Genomic DNA, 18168 nt, shown 5'->3' with positions numbered 1-18168 from the left:
TATGAATTCTCACCCCTCTCGCTTTGAGTTTGGTTCTAATTTTGTTGCAAGGAATGGAAGCTATAACAGGACTATGCATCAAGGTCTAAGCAATCAAAGATGGACGGAGCCAAGAGGAGTTGATCACCCCTTTAGGCAACAACATCCTCCTAGATATCATAGACAAAGACCATTTTACAATGCATGCCCAACTGATAGATTTGGTGGACCGCCTTGTAGCTACCAACAAGCCCCACCCTGTGCTCAGAGACCATCCTCTCGGCATAACTTCGAACCATCACACTCACAAGCTTTTTTTCACCATTCACTACCACATGATCCTTATCCACCCCAACGCCAATCCAATTACTCCCAAGAACCACCACTCCCCTATACACCATGTCTGTATCCATCAAGCCCAGAATCACAGGTTCGCCTCGAAGAATCAGTAAAACCTTCATCAACTGGAGCAAGCAATAAATCAATTATCTTCCAGGCATTCAGACACTCAACAGACTCCCATGGCTTCATGTGGAGAATCTAATGAAGAACGTAGCACGAAGAAGACACAAGAAACTCCAGTGGACAGCATAGAGCATAACTTCATACTGAAACAAATAGAGGAAGCTGTCATTGTAGAAGAAGAAGAGTTGGTTGAAGATTTAGGAGATGCCGAACCGCCACCTGAATCTAGAGTTATGGAGAATCCCGTCAAGAACGTTATAATTGATGCTAAGGAGGATAGTGCACAGCCTCCAATGCAGATATCTTATGAAAAACTGGACGGAATAACCCAAGAAGCAAGTTTCCTTGATGACGATGATCACGAGTCGAGTGCTCTTAGTAACGAACTTGCATCCGCAAGTGAATTCTTTGAGATGGAAGAATCTTCCCCAAGTGAATATGAAGATGATGCAGAGGTCAACTTTTCTCAACCTCCTGTTTATGACTCAAGTGACGAGGAAGATATCAATGACTTTGATCAAGACATGGATGAAGTTGAAGAAATTTGCAAAGAGGTGGAGGAATTCACTGAAGACCACAAGGGAGTAGAGCTTGCAGAGCCGCTAGAAACACCTATCCCAAGGCCATTACCACCCAACACAGACTTCAAGTGGGTAAAATCCTTAGCTCTTATCTTTACTTTTTCACTTGAATATGATTTACTTGAAACAGATGGCCAGCTTAGAGCTCTTTGCGACTTTAAGAGTAAGAGGAAAATGGCTCGTATTCAGAGCTGGTGCACAAGGTTCAATAAGATTCCACGCTTCAACTCGAAGTGCAAGGATTGGTATCATGCTCAATTGAATGGATCACGGAGAACGTTTGGTCACCGTGGTGAGAATCTACTTTTTAAACCGCCCGAATGGAAACATGTAGATCAAGACGGAGGCGGATTTAAAAGCAAGGCTTGGGATCATGGATTCTATGCTGACATTCGTCACCCCGGGAGCCTCAGAATCTGTTTGAAGCTGCTCAGAAGCTTTACATGCCTAGTTTGGGACCCCGGAGGCTATTGGCATTCCTAGCATTGGTGGAGATTTTTGGAAGAATTTAAACATAAGCCGCCATAACAGAAAGCTCATCCAATGTCCAACTTAAGGACTTTAACCAAAAGTGCTAGGTGGGAGACAACCCACCCTGGTATGATCGTTTCTTTTTCAGTTTTATTTCGTGTTATTTATTTTTATTTCCTTTTTAATTGAACCTGAATATTATCCATTCGCATTGCATACTGCATAATTGCATACCTGCAAAAAAAAAGGAAAAACACGCACGCAACGCGGCAGCGCCGCTGACGCGTCCGCGTCACTAGTGCGTTGGGTAGAAAAGAATTGAACAGAGAGTCACGCGAGAGTGTGGCTGGAGGCGTGCCAGTGGCACAAATCGACCGACGCGACCGCGTCGCCGATGCGTCCGCGTCACATGGGAATAATGGCCTCCCACGCGACCGCGTGACCCACGTGACCGCGTGACCCACGCGGCTGCGTGCCCTGATTTTTGACGTAAAGAGGGTGCACAACGAATTATTGTGCGAGAGTGGTGCTGGATTGGTGCTGAACGCACAATTCTACCCATGCGGACGCATGGCTCACGCGTCTGCGTCATTCCCTTCTAAAGCCCACTCACGCGATCGCATGCCCCACGCGATCACGTCACCCCAAATTTGGCAAATAAAATAATTCGATCAGAGAGTTGTGCGAGCGCAAGGCTGCCCTCGCGCCAGTAGCATAAAACGTGTCACGCGACCGCGTGACCGACGCGACCGCGTTGATTAACTTCAAACGCAAGTCACGCGACCGCGTGCCCCACGCGTCCGCGTCGCTTGCGCCGCACAGCTTATCCTAGTTTGCCAAATATCTTATCTTTTCTTCCCCAATCCGAATTTTTCCCTCCCTCCTTTCTTACTCACTTCTTTCCCTTCTCATTCTTCTTATCTTTCATTTTATTTATTTGCATATTTCATTCATTGCATTTTAATTTAGTGCATATTTTTCTTTTCTTTTCTAAATTTATTATTTTTCCTTTGGTGTTGATTTTCTTATTTAACTGTTGCATCTTTTCTGGTATAATCACAATGTTGGGAGATGCTATTTTTCTGTCAATGTCAATCTTTTATGATACCTGTATTCCTTTTGCATTGACATGAACTTACATTGTCTTTCATTACCCACTCTCTTCCCCATTGTTGTACATTTTGTACCACTGGCATGCCATAGCTTCTATTATTTTCTCACGTATATGTTGAAGCTTCCATGTAAATGAGACCCTTATCATTTGGCATTTACCCATCCATACTTCATTTATTTTCTTATCTTTATTTCTGGGTTACTTTTCTTCCCTTTTTTCTTTCAAGATGGCCACCCGGAGGGGAACCGGAAGACGTTTACATGGGGTGACAAGACAAGTTCATCTGCACAATCTTTGGAGAGAAGCATCAGTTGGAACAACCCGTCCACCTGCACATCTTAGCATGCACCGAGGACGGTGCAATCTTTAAGTGTGGGGAGGTCGATACCCATCTCCATGGGTTAGTTACTCTTCTGTCTCAACACCAATGGTTTATTTTCCTTGTTAGTTGTTGCATTTGCATATTTGATTGCATGTTTTTTTTTTTGTGTGTGTGCATATTTTACCACTTGGTTAAAGTAATATTTTCTTTCTCAAGAAATTTTTATAGTATTTCACTAATTTGAATAAAAATTTTTGAAACACTTGTTTGAAGAAATATTATTTTGGAACATAGTTTAGAGCTCGAACACACAAAACCAGTGAGATTTTGAGCCTATTTGATTGGTTGCATTTTATCAACCAATATTTTATTTTTTGTGTGTGTTTCTCTCTCTAAAATTGTGATCTTTATCTTACTTAATTCTATATTTCCATTATTTGATGTATGCATGCACTGATATGATTGAGGCCTTGTTTCACTGAGCTTACATACCCATATGGCCTTACCTTTTATTATCCTTTGCAAACCTATGTTGAGCTTATTTTACCCCTTGTTCTTGACTTTAGCTCATTACTAACTCTAAGCGGAAAACAATAATGTCCTTAATTTGAATCCTTGGTTAGCTTAGACTAGTAAAAAGTGCTCATGATTTAAGTGTGGGGAAGTTGGGATTGAAAATATTTGGTTTGAATAATTGGGTGTTGTATATTTTAGTGAAATTGTGCAAAATAATGGTTGAGCACATATTATTGCATTCAATACTTTAATCATATGCATTGAGAAAAATAAAAAGAAAAAAAAAGTGAAAAAGAAAAAGAAAAGAGCAATTAATAAAAGGAGACAAAATGCCCCAAAGTAAGTGTTGGTATCAATGCATATGAGCTGTACTCAAAACTTGGAATGCATAAATATGTAGTAAATACAGTTAATGGGAAGTTAGATTTTGTATTTTAATTAAATGGATTGTCTTAATTTAGGTGGAAAGTTTATGTTAATTAAGGATTCAGATTTTAGTCCACTTGGCCAAATACAATCCTACCTTGACCCTAACCCCATTACAACCCTTAAAAGACATCTTGATTTGTGTATTGGTGCATTAAATTTTTGTTGATTGTTAGATGAAGAGCAAGCTATAGAAAACAAAATTAGTAGAGAATTGAGAGAATTGACCCTAGACACTTGAGAATTAGAATGATATACACTACTAGTAAGGGTTCATTGCTTAATTCTATGTTCCCTGCTTTTATGAGCTATCTTCTTTTTGCAAGTTATTTATATTGTATTTTGTGATTTGAATTAGTGAAATCCAGTTCATATTTATTCTTGAAAGATTTATTTACTTTTTTACCAAGTAGGTAGAATCATTTTGGCATGTAGTTGCCTTCACATTCATAGGTTGCATTGCATGAGTCTTGCCTTTTCCTACTCATTTATTTGGTCTCCTTGAGTTTAGCATGAGGACATGCTATTGTTTAAGTGTGAGTGATTTATTCAATCCTTCACCCACTTATCCATATTAATTGTATGGTTTTACTTTTCCTTCCTTATTATGGGATGTATGTGAAAAACATGTTTCCTATGCTTTAAAATTAATTATTTTAATTACCCTTTATTATCATTCGATGCTATGATTAGTGTGTTGAGTAGTTTCAGATCTTCTAAGGCAGGAATGACTCAAAGGATGGAAAGAAAACATACCGAAATGGAAGGAAAGCACAAAACGGAGTTTCTGAAGAAACTGGCAGCGACGCGACCGCATGGACGACACGGCCGCACGCCAAGTGCGAAGAAGCAGCGACGCGGCCGCATGACTGACGCGACCGCGCGACAAGGAAAACTCCAATTGACGCGACCGCGTGACCCACGTAGACGTGTGACGGAGGCCACACACCAGAAATTGCAGAAAACACTCATAGCGAGTTCTGAAGCCCTTTTTGGCCCAAATCCAAGTTCAGAAGGCATAGACCAGAGGTTATGAAGTGGGGGAATGCATCCATTCAGGGAGTCTCCGAATTTTAGTCACTTTCCATGATTTAGGTTTAGTTGGAGAGAGGTTCTCTCCTCTCTCTTTAGGATTAGGATTTAGATTTAGGATTTTATTTCCTTTGAGGATTATCTTTTTATCAGGTTCAATATTCCTTTTTCATTACTTGCTTTTCAATTTAATATGAATTCTTATATGTTACAGATTACTCTTCCGAATTAATGTTATTTGAGGTATTTCAGTTAATATTGCTTTCTTTTATTTATGTTATTGATTATTCCCAATCTGAAGACATTTTTATTCCAGTAGATTTAATTCCTTTTTCCTTTTGGTCTTAGTTAAGAAATCAGTAACTCTGGAGTTATCTTAGCTCAACATAATTGATAACTATTATCTTTGCTAATTGAACTGAACTTCAATAATCTCAACCTTTTCTTAGGAAATAAATAGGATTCGAAGGTCAAACTAATTAGTCCCTTGACTTTCCTTTGCTTTAGCAAAGGTTAACTAAGTGGAATTAAGATTCAACTTTCATTATTATTGATAAGAATAACTAAGTCTGGACTTCCAATTTCTCATACCTTGCCAAAGGGTTTGCTTTACAGTATTTATTTATTTTAATTTCCATTTAAATTATTTGCCATATTAATTCTTCATTCTCAAACCCCAATTTACAATCTCCATAACCAATAATAAGAACATACCTCCCTGTAATTCCTTGAGAAGACGACCCGAGGTTTAAAAACTCGGTTATCAATTTTAAAGGGGTTTGTTACTTGTGACAACCAAAACGTTTGCACGAAGGGATTTCAGTTGGTTTAGAATCTATATCTACAACGCGACTATTTTTATAAAATTCTTTACTAGCAAAAATCCTAACGTCAGAGTGTTTATCGATTTTCTGAACTTCTGTATTTGTATGACTCTGGTGATAATGAGGGCTTGAAAGCATATATAGGTATCGTTGTTTGTCTATTATTAGGTTTATTGATGTTGTTATGTTTTCTAACGTTTGGTGCTTTCAAGTGGCCGAGTTCCTCTTTTTGATCCGATGAAGTTTCAGTCCTTCTTGAAGAAGAAGAAAGAGAAAGGTACTGGTAGTGAGGGGGTGCAGAAGGATGATGGTGGTCAAGTTGCTTATTTTGCTGCCCAGCCGACGTCTTCGTATAAGAGGAGGAGGGATGATAATGATAGGCCATTGGAGATCATCTCGGAGGGCGAGCAGGAGGCCCATGGGGATGGTGGGGTTGCTTTTGACCGTCAGAAGAAACTTCATGGCTTCGTTCCTGGGTCTAGTTATCAGTCTTTGTGGAGTGATCAATTCAATTTCGCCGAGCTTTCAGATAGGGCGTCCCAGTACCCGGGGGACATGCTCATGACTCGACGGGTTTGCATGGACGCCCTTAGAAAGTTTGTTCAGGTCGGTTTTCCCTATGGGCTCTTATTTTTTTTGGTATTTTTGATCCTTACGTTTTGTGGTTTTTGTAGAAAGTTGCCTCTCGTTTACTATGTGTTGGCCGTACTACCGAGCTCATAGGTGCTGAACAACAGGAGGTTGTAGATAAGGCTTCTCAACTTGAGAAATCTTATAAGGAGAGAGTTGCTGAGTTAGAGATGTCTTTGAAGGAGAAAGATGATGCCGTGATTAGTGCTGTAGCCAGGGCAAAGGATTCTGAGGATGAGGTTGTTCGCTTAAGGGATCAGGTTCGGTTGTTGCAAGCTAACATCAAAGAGAGTGATGTTTCCAAAGGGAAGTTAACTGCTCGGGTTCATGAATTGGAGGAGGTAGGAATGGAGATGTTTTCCTCTGGCTTTGATCGTGCTGTTAGCCAGATCTCCTTCTTGGCTCCTGACTTTGACTGTGACCGTTTGGACGTGATTAAGATCGTGGTTGGTGGGAAAATGATCGTGGATGGTACTGCCGAGGAGCATGATGAGAATGCTCCTTCTTGATTTGTATATTTGTAACTTATTTTCTGTTTGGCCGAGCTTAGCTTTGTAGACCGATGTTTTGGTCTGTTTGATTGTACTTATTCTTGTTTTTTGTTTTGAAACTTGAATGACGCTTTTAGTTTCGGCCTTGTTTTGGACAAGTTTGAAAATATCGTTTACTATGATTTTGTTAGCATATGCTTTATTGTTTCCGGATTTGTTGTTTAGAATTAGAATTGTTTAAAAATAGTCATTCGCATTTCTTTGAATGTATTGTGCGTTCGGCCTTGTTAAAACCTTCCTTAGGCAAAACCTTTTTGGTAAAATAACTCTAAGGGGAAAAAAGAGTACCTTCATTCGCCGATTGTACAAGTCATGATCTGTACAATTTTAGGGAGGAAACATTTCAGTTCCCTGACATTGTGTTGCCTTGTAATGTCTGAAGTCGGTAAGCCCCCATTCCGAGTACTTTTGATATACGGAACGGGTCTTTCCAATTTGCGGCTAGCTTGCCATGTGAATGAGGTTGTCTGGCTTCTTCTGTTTGTCTGAGGACTAGATCGCCCTCCATGAATATCCTCGACACAACTTTATTATTGTGCTTTCTTTCTGCCAGTTGTTTCTGGGCTCTTTGTTTGATGGCGGCAATTTTCCTGTCTTCCTCGGCCAGGTCAAGCTCGACATTTTTGGCTCTTATATTATGTTGTTCATCGTATAGCTCGGCACTTAACGTGGGGACCCCGATTTCTACAGGGATTAATGCTTCTGAACCATAGACTAACCTGAAGGGTGTCTTGCCCGTGGTGTTTTGTACTGTGGTGTTGTAGCTCCACAATATTTCCGAGATTAGCTCGGCCATTCTCCCTTCGCATTATCGAGCTTTCTCTTTATTGCCTGCAATACAACTCAGTTAGCAGCTTCGGCCTACCCATTGGTTTGTGGGTGTTCAACCGAGCTAAAATGATGTTGTATATTAAAATTTTTTAGAAATGAGCCGAGCTTATTATTTGTAAATTTTCTACCACTGTCTGATATTATTTCCCTTGGTATTCCAAATCGACATATTATGTTTTTCCATATAAAAGATCGTACCTTTTCGGCTGTTATTCTTGCTAAGGTTTGTGGTTCTATCCATTTTGAGAAGTAGTCTATTGATACTAAAAGAAATTTTACCTGTCCTGGTGCTATTGAAAATGGGTCGAGGATATCGAGCCTCCATCTGTGGAAAGGCCACCTTACCTCCATGCTGTGTAATACCTTGGCCGGCTTTGTAGAGATGGCTTCGTGCTTTTGGCATTTGTCACATGTCTTGACTTTTGCTATGCAATCCCTCTTCATGGTCAGCCAATAGTATCCTGTTCGGGCTATCTTTGCGGCGAGAGCTCGTCCTCCTATGTGGTTTCCACATACGCCCTCGTGAACTTCGTCCATCACTTCTTTTGCTTCATCTTTGCTTAAGCATTTTGGCAATGGTTGTGAGAAACCGCGCCTGTACAGCTCTCTCGCTATCCTTGTGTAGAAGCTCGCCTTACACCTAAAGTGTTGTGGGTTGAGCTCGTCCCTGGGTATGGTGCATGTATTTATGTACTCAAGAAAAGGTGTTCTCCATTCATGGAGGCGATTAATGTTTTCTATGTGTAATAGTTCAATGTTGGGTTTTGTGAGTGTAAGTTGTGATAGTGCTGATGTTTGTGTATCTGCCCTAGTGGCGACGAGTTTGGATAATATGTCTGCTCTAACATTCTTTTCTCTATGCACATGTAGTATAGTAAACGAGCTAAATTTTGAAATGAGATCCTTTGCGATGAGCCAATATTGCTCTAGCAAAGGATCTTTTACCTGGAACTCTCCTCGGATCTGTTGGACTACCAAAAGAGAGTTGCAATCGGCTGTCAGATTTTGTACTTGGTGGCTTAGGGCGAGTTTGAGTCCTGCTATGAGGGCCTCGTACTCGGCCTGGTTGTTGCTTGCCGAAAAATGGAACTAGATGGCTTGTTCGGCTACCACTTTGTCTCCTTCTTTCAGGATTATCCCGGCCCCACTTCCTTCCCGACTTAATGCTCCGCCCACGTGTAACTCCCATGTTTTGTTGTGCTTGTCGGGAGTCAGTTCCGTGATGAAGTCGGCGGGGATCTGTGCTTTGAGGGCCGATCTTGGTTGAAACTAAATGTCGAATTCCAAGAGCTCAACTGACCATTTGGTTAAACGTCCGGCCAGTTCTGGTTTTGTCAGTATTTGCCTTAATGGGTGGTTTGTCCTTACTATTATTGTGTGGCTTTGAAAATAGTACCTTAGTCTTCTTGTTGTGACCACGAGTGTTAAGGCTAGCTGCTCTATCCTCAGATACCTTTGCTCCGTTGGTTGCATGACTCTGCTGACAAAGTATACTGGCTGTTGTGTCTTCCCTGTCTCAATGGCAAGAGCCAAGCTTATAGAGTAATTGGAAATAGACAAATATAAATATAGGGGTTTACCGACTTTGGGTCTTTGTAGCACGGGTGGTGATGATAAGACAGTTTTAAGCTCGGGAAACGCCTTCTCGCATTCTTTTGTCCATTGAAAATTTTTTATTCTTTAAGATCGTCTAGAAAAACAGGTATGATCGGCTCGATACTGCTGGCAAGAACCGAGATAGTGCGGCTACCCTTCCTGCTAATTGTTGTACCTCTTTCATCATTTTAGGGCTTGCCATGTTGAGTATTGCTTCGCATTTTTCAGGGTTCGCTTCAATTCCTCGTGAGGTTAGCATAAATCCAAGGAATTTGCCTCCTTGAACTCCAAAGGCGCACTTTTCCGGGTTGAGTCTCATATTATATGATTGGATCTGTTCGAATATTTCCTTGACGTCGTCGCAGTGTGACCGCTCTTGGGTGGTCTTGGCGACCATATCGTCAACATAAATTTCTATGTTCCGACCTATTTGGTACCGGAATACTTTGTCCATCAGTCATTGGTAAGTTACACCTGCATTCTTTAGACCAAATGGCATGACTCTATAACAGAAATTACCATGTTCAGTTATAAATGCTATCTTGCTTTGGTCTTCTGGATGCATGAGGATCTGGTTGTAGCCAGAGTATGCATCCATGAAGCTTAAACTTTTGAAACCTGATGCATTGTCTACGAGTTTATCGATGCACCGCAAAGGGTAAGCATCTTTAGGGCATGCTTTGTTTAAATTTGTAAAGTCGATGCACATGCGCATTTACCTGAGTTTTTTCTTACTATTATCACATTTAAGAGCCATGTGGTGAAGCAGATTTCTTTGATGAAGTTGGCTTTAAGGAGCTTATCTATTTCTTCTAAGGCTACCCTTGATTTTTCTGTCTCGAGGTTCCTTTTTTCTGAGCTATAGGTCGGCTTGTTCTGTCAATGGCCAGTTTGTGGCAGATTATGTCTGGGCTTATGCCGGGCATGTCTGCTGGGGTCCAGGCGAATAGATCAGCATTAGCTTGTAGTATTCTTATCAGCTCCGACCTCTCTTGTCCCTGTAGTGCTTGACCGATGTATGTTACCTGTTCCGGTGTGCGGGTCAGTTGAATCTTCTGGAGCTCATCTGCTGGTTGAGGTCTTTCTTGGGTGTCCCCTCGAGGATCAAGTTCGGCTAGGGACAAAACTTCCGTGTCATGTATTGATTGGACTTTATGTTGTTTATGGGTTGTGTCTGACCTCTTTAGGCTTGCATTATAGCATTTTCGAGCTTGTTGGCGGTCAGAACGTATTGTTGCTATCTTGCCGCCTTGTGCCTGAAATTTAACACATAGATGAAAAGTGGATATGACTGCTCTGAACGTGTTCAGAGCAGGTCTTCCGAGAATAATATTGTAAGGACTGGGGCAGTCAACTATTAGGTATTGTATGTCTATGGTTCTTGATAACGGGTCATCTCCCATCGTTGTCCTTAGCCATATATAACCTTTGATCGGTACTCTTTCTCTAGAGAATCCTACTAATTCTCTGGATGATGGTTGCATTAGTTTTTTAGATAAATTCATTTTTGAAAAAGTAGAGTAAAAGAGGACATCTGCACTACTACCTGGGTCCAAAAGGAATTTTCTTACCAAAAGGTCGCCTGTTTGGATAGAGATTACCACCGGATCATCTGAGTGAGGGGCGGCCGAGCATATGTTAGTTTGGTTGAAAGTGATCTCTAGGTCACGCATATTTTTGTTATTTGGTGGCGTTGTTCCTTCGATTGCTAGCATTTCACGGTAGCTTCGATTCCGTGCCGAGGTTGTTTCACCTCCCCCCACAAATCCCCCAGATATGCAGTTTATAACCCCTTTAGGTGGGTTGTTGTTTGACCATTTATTAGAGTCCTTGCTTGAGGTTTGCTGGCGTTCTTCTTTGTTCTTATCGCTCTTCTTATACTTCCTTCCTTCTATGTACTTATCTAGGAGGCCCTGCCGAGCTAATCTTTCTAGGAGATCTTTGGCTATCACGCACTCGTCAGTTGCGTGACCATACTTCTGGTGGAAGGCACAGTGTTTGCTTTTGTCGCCGAATCGCTGATCTTGGTAGCTCCTAGCTCTTGCTAGTGGTTTTATAATTTTGGCGTTGAGTATTTCTTTGATTATCTTTTCCCTCTTCGTATTGAATCTGGTGTAGTTGTCAAATTTCGGGGTGAGCTTGAATGATTTGCCGAGGTCTTTAGTGCTCACCGACCTTGGTGTTCTGTCGTCTTCCCTTCTTGGTCTTCTTTCGGTTTTGTCGGCCTCACAGAGTTCTTCAATCTCCATTTGTCCAGTTGCCCTTTTCCGGAACTTTTCTAGTGTCTTCGGCTTTGTAACCGCGATTATTTCTCTGAACTTTCTGGGTCGGAGACCGGCCTTGAGGGCATGTAGGTGGACGGCAGAATTTAGATCAGGTATTTCCATGGTGGCGTCTGTAAACCTGGTCATATAATCCTTCAAGCTTTCTTGTGGACCCTGGCGGATGGTGCTAAGGTAGTCCGATCCGTGTATGTAGATTTGCGCTGCTGTAAAGTAGTCGATGAAAGACCTTGCTAGTTCCTCGAAGGAAGTGATTGATCCTGCAGGTAATTTTGAAAACCAAAGCAAAGCAGCTCCGTCAAGGTAAGTAGGGAAAGAGCCCGGGGGTCACCAATCCCCTTATATGGCTCAAGAGAGGAAGAAAGTGTGAAATGCTCTGACATTTGAAAATTCGTGATTTCTTCAGAGAATGGGTTGTCCAAGGTCAGTTTCTCCTTGGGGGGGTTGACACCTATTAGATCGGTGCTACCTTGGGTTGAGCCTTTGGAGTTGCCCTCCTCTCGTTTGCTGTTCTGGGTTGATAGCTCTGCTAACCTCTTGACTTTCGCTTGCAGCTCGGCCATCCGGGCCACAAGTTCGACCTGACTAAGTTGATGAACTCCATTGTCAGCCATGTCGGAAGGTTGATAAACCCTACGTAAGAGAAGAACACAAAATGCAACGTGGAAAGAAAGTGGGGTTAGTGGAACTTTTCGGGCCCCATGGTGGGCGCCAAATGTTCCGTCCTGAGTGCACCGAGGTATGTGACTTTCGGGTGATAGTTCGGACCTCCGGCTGAGCTAGACATCGTCTAGGGTCGTCACAGATTAACCTCGGTCCTCTTGAAACATAGCGGCGGAAGCACCTGTAAAAAGCTCTCCGACGCTCAAGTAAGTATATGAGTTATATAAGAGTAAAGAGTGATAAACTGAAATGAGTTATGTGACCTGACTCTTCGTGGTTTATTAGGTTTGTTTTTATAGACGAGTAGTTTGTCAGTTTATTTATTTTCAAAATGTTAGGTGAGTGCCATTATTGATATCTTTGACCTGTGTAGAGTCGTGATCGGATTTGAGGGAATGAGTTCCGTGGTTGTGGGTGATGGTTGAGAGATAATGTTGACCTGTCCATGATTTAGTTGGGAGTTTCTGCTTTGTTTAGCTTCTCTGAGTTCTTAGGTCGGTAATCAGTTGTGGGTTTATCTCCGAGGTTGGTGGGATACACGTCACCTAAGGTTATCAATCAATCCAGTAATTCATGTCTTCCCTTGATCAACCGACATGATTTTAATGCATAAACCATATGATTTTTGGCTCATATTGCATTTCTTTACATACCCCCGTCCCCAAAATTTTTGTTTTTGTTGTTTTTTATTTATTTATTTTCTGTTCTTGATTGTAGACTGAGATCTTGAGACAAGAGGCTACCCCTGCAATGAGACTACTCAACGAGCTTTTGATTATGTATGATGGCTTTGACTTCAGTGAATAGCTGAAGAAATGTAAAAAGATCATGATTGATATTTTTCCACGGGAGGATCCATTCAGTGTTCTTCCCTAAGTTCGATAAGGTAAGCCACACTTATAGACTTTTAAATGATATGCTTGTATAGTAGCTTCCCTAAGTTCGAGTTCTTCCCTATCTCTACATCCCCTCTCCTTTTCCTTTTTTCTCTTCTCTCTCTCTTGATAATGAAGATAGAAAAACTACAATTTTTCCTCTGAAAAAGTTTGATTTGTAACGGATTTGTTTCTCAAATAGAAACTACTTGCAATTTTGTCCTTGAATTTAATATTGTTAGAACAAGTTGATCGTTCTTCAGGACCAATGATATTTTATTCAGGGATAAAATTGTATGCGTTCTATTTCCAGAATGAATTTGTTGCACCCCTATAAAACAGAATTTTTGTTTTTCTAAATTCTACGGTTCTACTAAATAAAGTATTAATACCAATATACCACACAAAATCTAAACTAAGTTCATGTTTTATATGACCAAATACTAGTCTACTTTGGAAAGCTCATGCCTTTTTTAGTGGTTTCAAGGTTGAGTCTCAGGAATGTATAAAATTACGATAAGTCCACAGTAATTACTGAAATTACGCATCAATAGTAAGTGCTTAAACTTTATTCAAGTTTATCTGTTTATACTTGAATACATAAATTTGGTTAAAGACAAAAATAGTGTAGATACTATCTATTGTCTAAAGAGCAGTTTGATGCAGAAGCATCCCATGTTAACGTAGGATATGGGGAAAGGCTGCACCTAATATACGCAGCCTATCTATTGTGTAAACTACAAAAAAATTTTAGTTCGAGTCCCACCTCTATCTGAATAAATACATATCAAGTTATTAATTTCAATAATCTTGCATGGTATCAAGCTTGAAGGGCCCTTGCGACCAACCATTGAAGATGATGGTGCTCTATTGAAGGTGGACTTTGTAAAAGAGGTGGATGCATTGCTACAAAAGGTTCGAGCCGATCGAAGTAAAGTGGAAAATGCAGCAGGATTCAATCCACAATCTGTTGCAAATAGATTAAAGCAACAAGAGAAGCAACAAACAATACGCCAAGTAGAAGCTCTATTAGATTTAGCAATTGGTTTGACGTGGTAGCCTTCTTTTTATTATATTTTTCTTATAGTATATAGTGTTGATATAAGAGTTTGTTATGCATTAAGTTTGCACTTTGCAATCAATTAGCTTCATTTTATAACATATATTTTTCCCTTTCGAAAGGATATGAAACCATAGCATGCCAATTTACTGGTCGAAGTTCTAAACAAAAAGTAAGAGAATTAAATAGTTAGATCAATAAGCAGTTGAGTCTACGGCTTATCGTCTGCGTCTCATTGATTCATTTCAAATGAAGAGTGGCTGGTAATGGTAGGATAGTGTAGGTAGGATTTAGACCTCATCTCAGCCCTACCTGGGAATTTAAATTCTTTCTAAAATTCAACTTTATTCTACTTATGGGTTGAGAATCTCTCAATCCTAATCCTATTCACACTCTAAAATTCTATATATGATCCTATCTAATCTGATCCAATCAATTTTTTCAATCAAACATAATATTTACTCATTTTATAGTTCATAAATATACTAATAAAAAAATACAAAATTAAGTCCATATTAAAATTAAAAGCTACAAAATCATAATATAATTTATTTTTAAATTACAAAAAAGGATACGAGTTTGATTTTTATCAACTTCATTACATATGTTATAAAGCTGACAATAAATAGAAAAGGGTAGAATTTTTACTCCATCTTAATTGTTGAGTATAAGAGCAAGATTACTAAAATAACTTAGTATTCAAGAAAATTAAGAATACTTCAAGACCAATCTGATTTATCAATGGGCTCTCTTGGTTTGTTTTCTATTAATTAGTTAGTTAACGTCCTTTCTATATATAGAACAATTGGCTCTTAGCAATTGTTAAATGTAATCAATATATTCAGTTTGTAATAGTATTATATATTTCTCTAGTTCATAAAATTTACATTATTATTATTGCAAAACAAAGTAATCTCAATTCTCTTCTTTTTCACTCCCTTGATCTTTAGTACCTGACATGGTATCGAAGTAAGGCTCCGATCCAAAACTGAATCATCAGAGATCACATCTGATTCAACTCAAATGATGGATAGCAACAATTCTTCTTTACTCAGTCATGGAAATAAAAATTTCTGTCGATAGTAGGATAAGTTGGATGAAGTCAATTTTCTCACGTGGCAAGAGCTTGCTTTCTTTACAGTTGGAGCAAATGATCTTGAAGATCATCTCAAGAAAGAGCTAGTATCATCAATGTATGATACAAAAGCAGATAAAGCTTCCAACACTACCTCAAAAAATACAAGCAATGAAAATTGTATGATAATTTCCTTGCAACTTGGCTGGCGCAATCGATTGTTAATTCCTTCAAAAACAAAGGTAATTGGCAGTAAATTTGCTTATCAAATTTGGGAAAAGATTCAATAACACTTTGGCAAGTTTTCGAACATAAAGGTGAAACAGCTCAATACTGAATTAAAAGGCATCAAGAAAGGAGGATCTACAACCTCAGAATATCTCAAGAAAATTAGAAAGGTGATGGGTTCTTTAGCAGCAGTGGGTAATCCTTTGACTCTTGATGAGCATTTTGAGGCTATTATTGATGGTTTGAATGAAGAGTATGCTATATACATTTCTATGATGCAAAATCAGATAATCTTAGCCTCAGAGATGCTAAAACTATGCTTATCTCTCATGAAAGCATGCTAACCAGGTTTAAGAAACCAGATATTGGCCTTGTACAATCCAAATTTACACAAGTCAGTTACCAATTCAATAATAGAGGAACTAGCAGAGGCTTTATTGCTCGAAGAGTAGAGGTAGAACCAAATTGCACATATTGGACACTCATATTTGATTTCTTTAGATAACAATCATAAATTTCTTTTAAGACAATTACTACATTCACTTGAAATTTCTCATAATTTCATTAGTGTATATCAATTTACTGTTAATAACAACTGTTACTTCGAATTTCATCCTAATGTTTGCTATGTGAAATCCCAGGCCACCAAATAGATCTTTCTTCATGAATCACCTAAGCAAGGAGTATATAAGTTTGAAAGAGTTGCAATAGCTAAATCAACTACAACTACATCTAATCCTTTTATTTTTAGTGCAAATTGTAATAGTTTTGATGTTTGGTACAAAAAATTGACCCATTGTGCACCCAAAACAGTTTCTTTAGTCTTAAATACATGTAATCTTTCTAGTGACCAAATTAATAATACAACTTCTTCCTTGTGCAAATACTGCTGTATGTCCAAGATGCATGCCTTACCCTTTCATTAACCTGATTCATACCAATTTTATAAACTTTTGGAAATGGTATATTCAGCCAAATATAGCCTTTGCTGTAAATAAAGTATCCCAATTCATGCATAATCCTCTTGTCTCTCGTTGGAAATGTGTTAAACGAATCCTAAGATACTTGGTTGGTACCTTTGCGAAGGAAAAAGAGTACAATATCTTTTGTGATGGGGATTGCCTCATTAAAAACCTTGTCAAGAAAAACCCAATGGGAAAAAAACCTAACCAAAGAAAAATGAGTACAGTCTCCCCCTCTTGCTGACATCATTTAATGTCTCGAAATCAGCGCATCCTAATCTCATGTACTAATCTTTCAAAGGAGAATTTTGGGAGTGACTTTGTAAATAAATCCGCCAGATTGTCACTTGAGTGGATCTGTTGGATATCAATTGTCCCTTGATTTTGAAGGTCGTGAGAAGAAGAATTTGGGAGAAATATGCTTTGTTCTATCATCTTTGATGTATCCGCCTTTAAGTTGAGCAATGCATGCTGTATTATCTTCAAATATGACAGTTAGAGCTATCTTCTGATCAATTAATCCACACGATGACATAATATATTGAATCAAAATCTTGAGCCAAAAACACTCGCGCTAGCTTCATGTATCGCGAGTATTTCAGCATGATTAGAGGAGGTTGCTGCTATCGTCTGTTTCGTGGACCTCCATGATATAGCTGTACTATCATATGTGAACAGATATCCCGTTTGAGATCTTCCTTTATGTGGATTAGACAAGTATCCTGCATCTGCATAGTCAACTAGTAGTGACTTGGATCCATAGGGATAAAATAATTGCATATCAACCGTTCCATGAAGATATTGAAAATTTGTTTCATTCCACTCCAATGTCTTCTAATTGGAGAGGAACTATACCTTGCTAGTAAGTTCACAGCAAATGATATATCGGGTTGTGTGTTATTAGCAAGATACAGTAGCGCTCCAATGACACTAAGATATGGTACTTCAGGACCAAGGATATCTTCATTCTCTTCTTTAGGACGGAATCGATCCTTTTCCACATCCAAGGATCTTACAATTATTGGGGTACTTAATAGATGTGACTTATCCATATAAAATCTCTTTAAGATCTTTTATGTGTATGATGTTTGATAAATAAAGATCCCATTTTTCATATGCTCGATCTACAAGCCGAGACAAAATTTAGTCTTTCCAAGATCTTTCATTTCAAACTCTTCTTTTAGAATTTTTAATAATTGTTGGAATCTCTTCAAGAGTTCTAATGATATTTAAATCATCAACGTACACAACAATTATAATGAATCCTGATGCAGATTTCTTTATGAAAATACATGGGCAGATATCATCATTCTTGAATCGGTTTCTGGCCAGATACTCGGTAAGATGATTATACCACATTATCCAAATTGCTTCAGATCATATAAAGATCTTTGCAATTTGACTGAGTATAACCCTAGAACTTTTCAAAAATCTTATTATGATCAAGTCTCAAATCATATAGTTATTTATAGTCTTAATTTCAGAAACTATTTTATTAAAGATAATTAAGGCAAATTTTGATTTATTGAATTTGAGATAAGTTATGATTATTATCCAATTTTATAATTATTGGATTATTTTCTATATTTAAATTATAAAGTTGATAGTTATGAAATAATAAGAATTTTATATAATTTGGATTAAGTAATTAATATTTTAAATATTAATATTACTGTTTTGGAAAA

General features: G+C 38.9%; 1 pseudogene; it reads left to right on the top strand.

Moving 5' to 3' along the window:
- LOC107469537 (protein PALE CRESS, chloroplastic-like) overlaps positions 1 to 14273 on the top strand; it is a 35527-nt pseudogene extending 21254 nt beyond the window's left edge.
- Positions 14274 to 18168: the final 3895 nt, after the last annotated feature.

This window comes from Arachis duranensis, chromosome 10 (assembly GCF_000817695.3).
Source record: "Arachis duranensis cultivar V14167 chromosome 10, aradu.V14167.gnm2.J7QH, whole genome shotgun sequence".
NCBI lineage: Eukaryota > Viridiplantae > Streptophyta > Magnoliopsida > Fabales > Fabaceae > Arachis > Arachis duranensis.
Note: the sequence above shows the minus strand (reverse complement) of the source record. Positions and strands in the feature narration are given on the sequence as shown.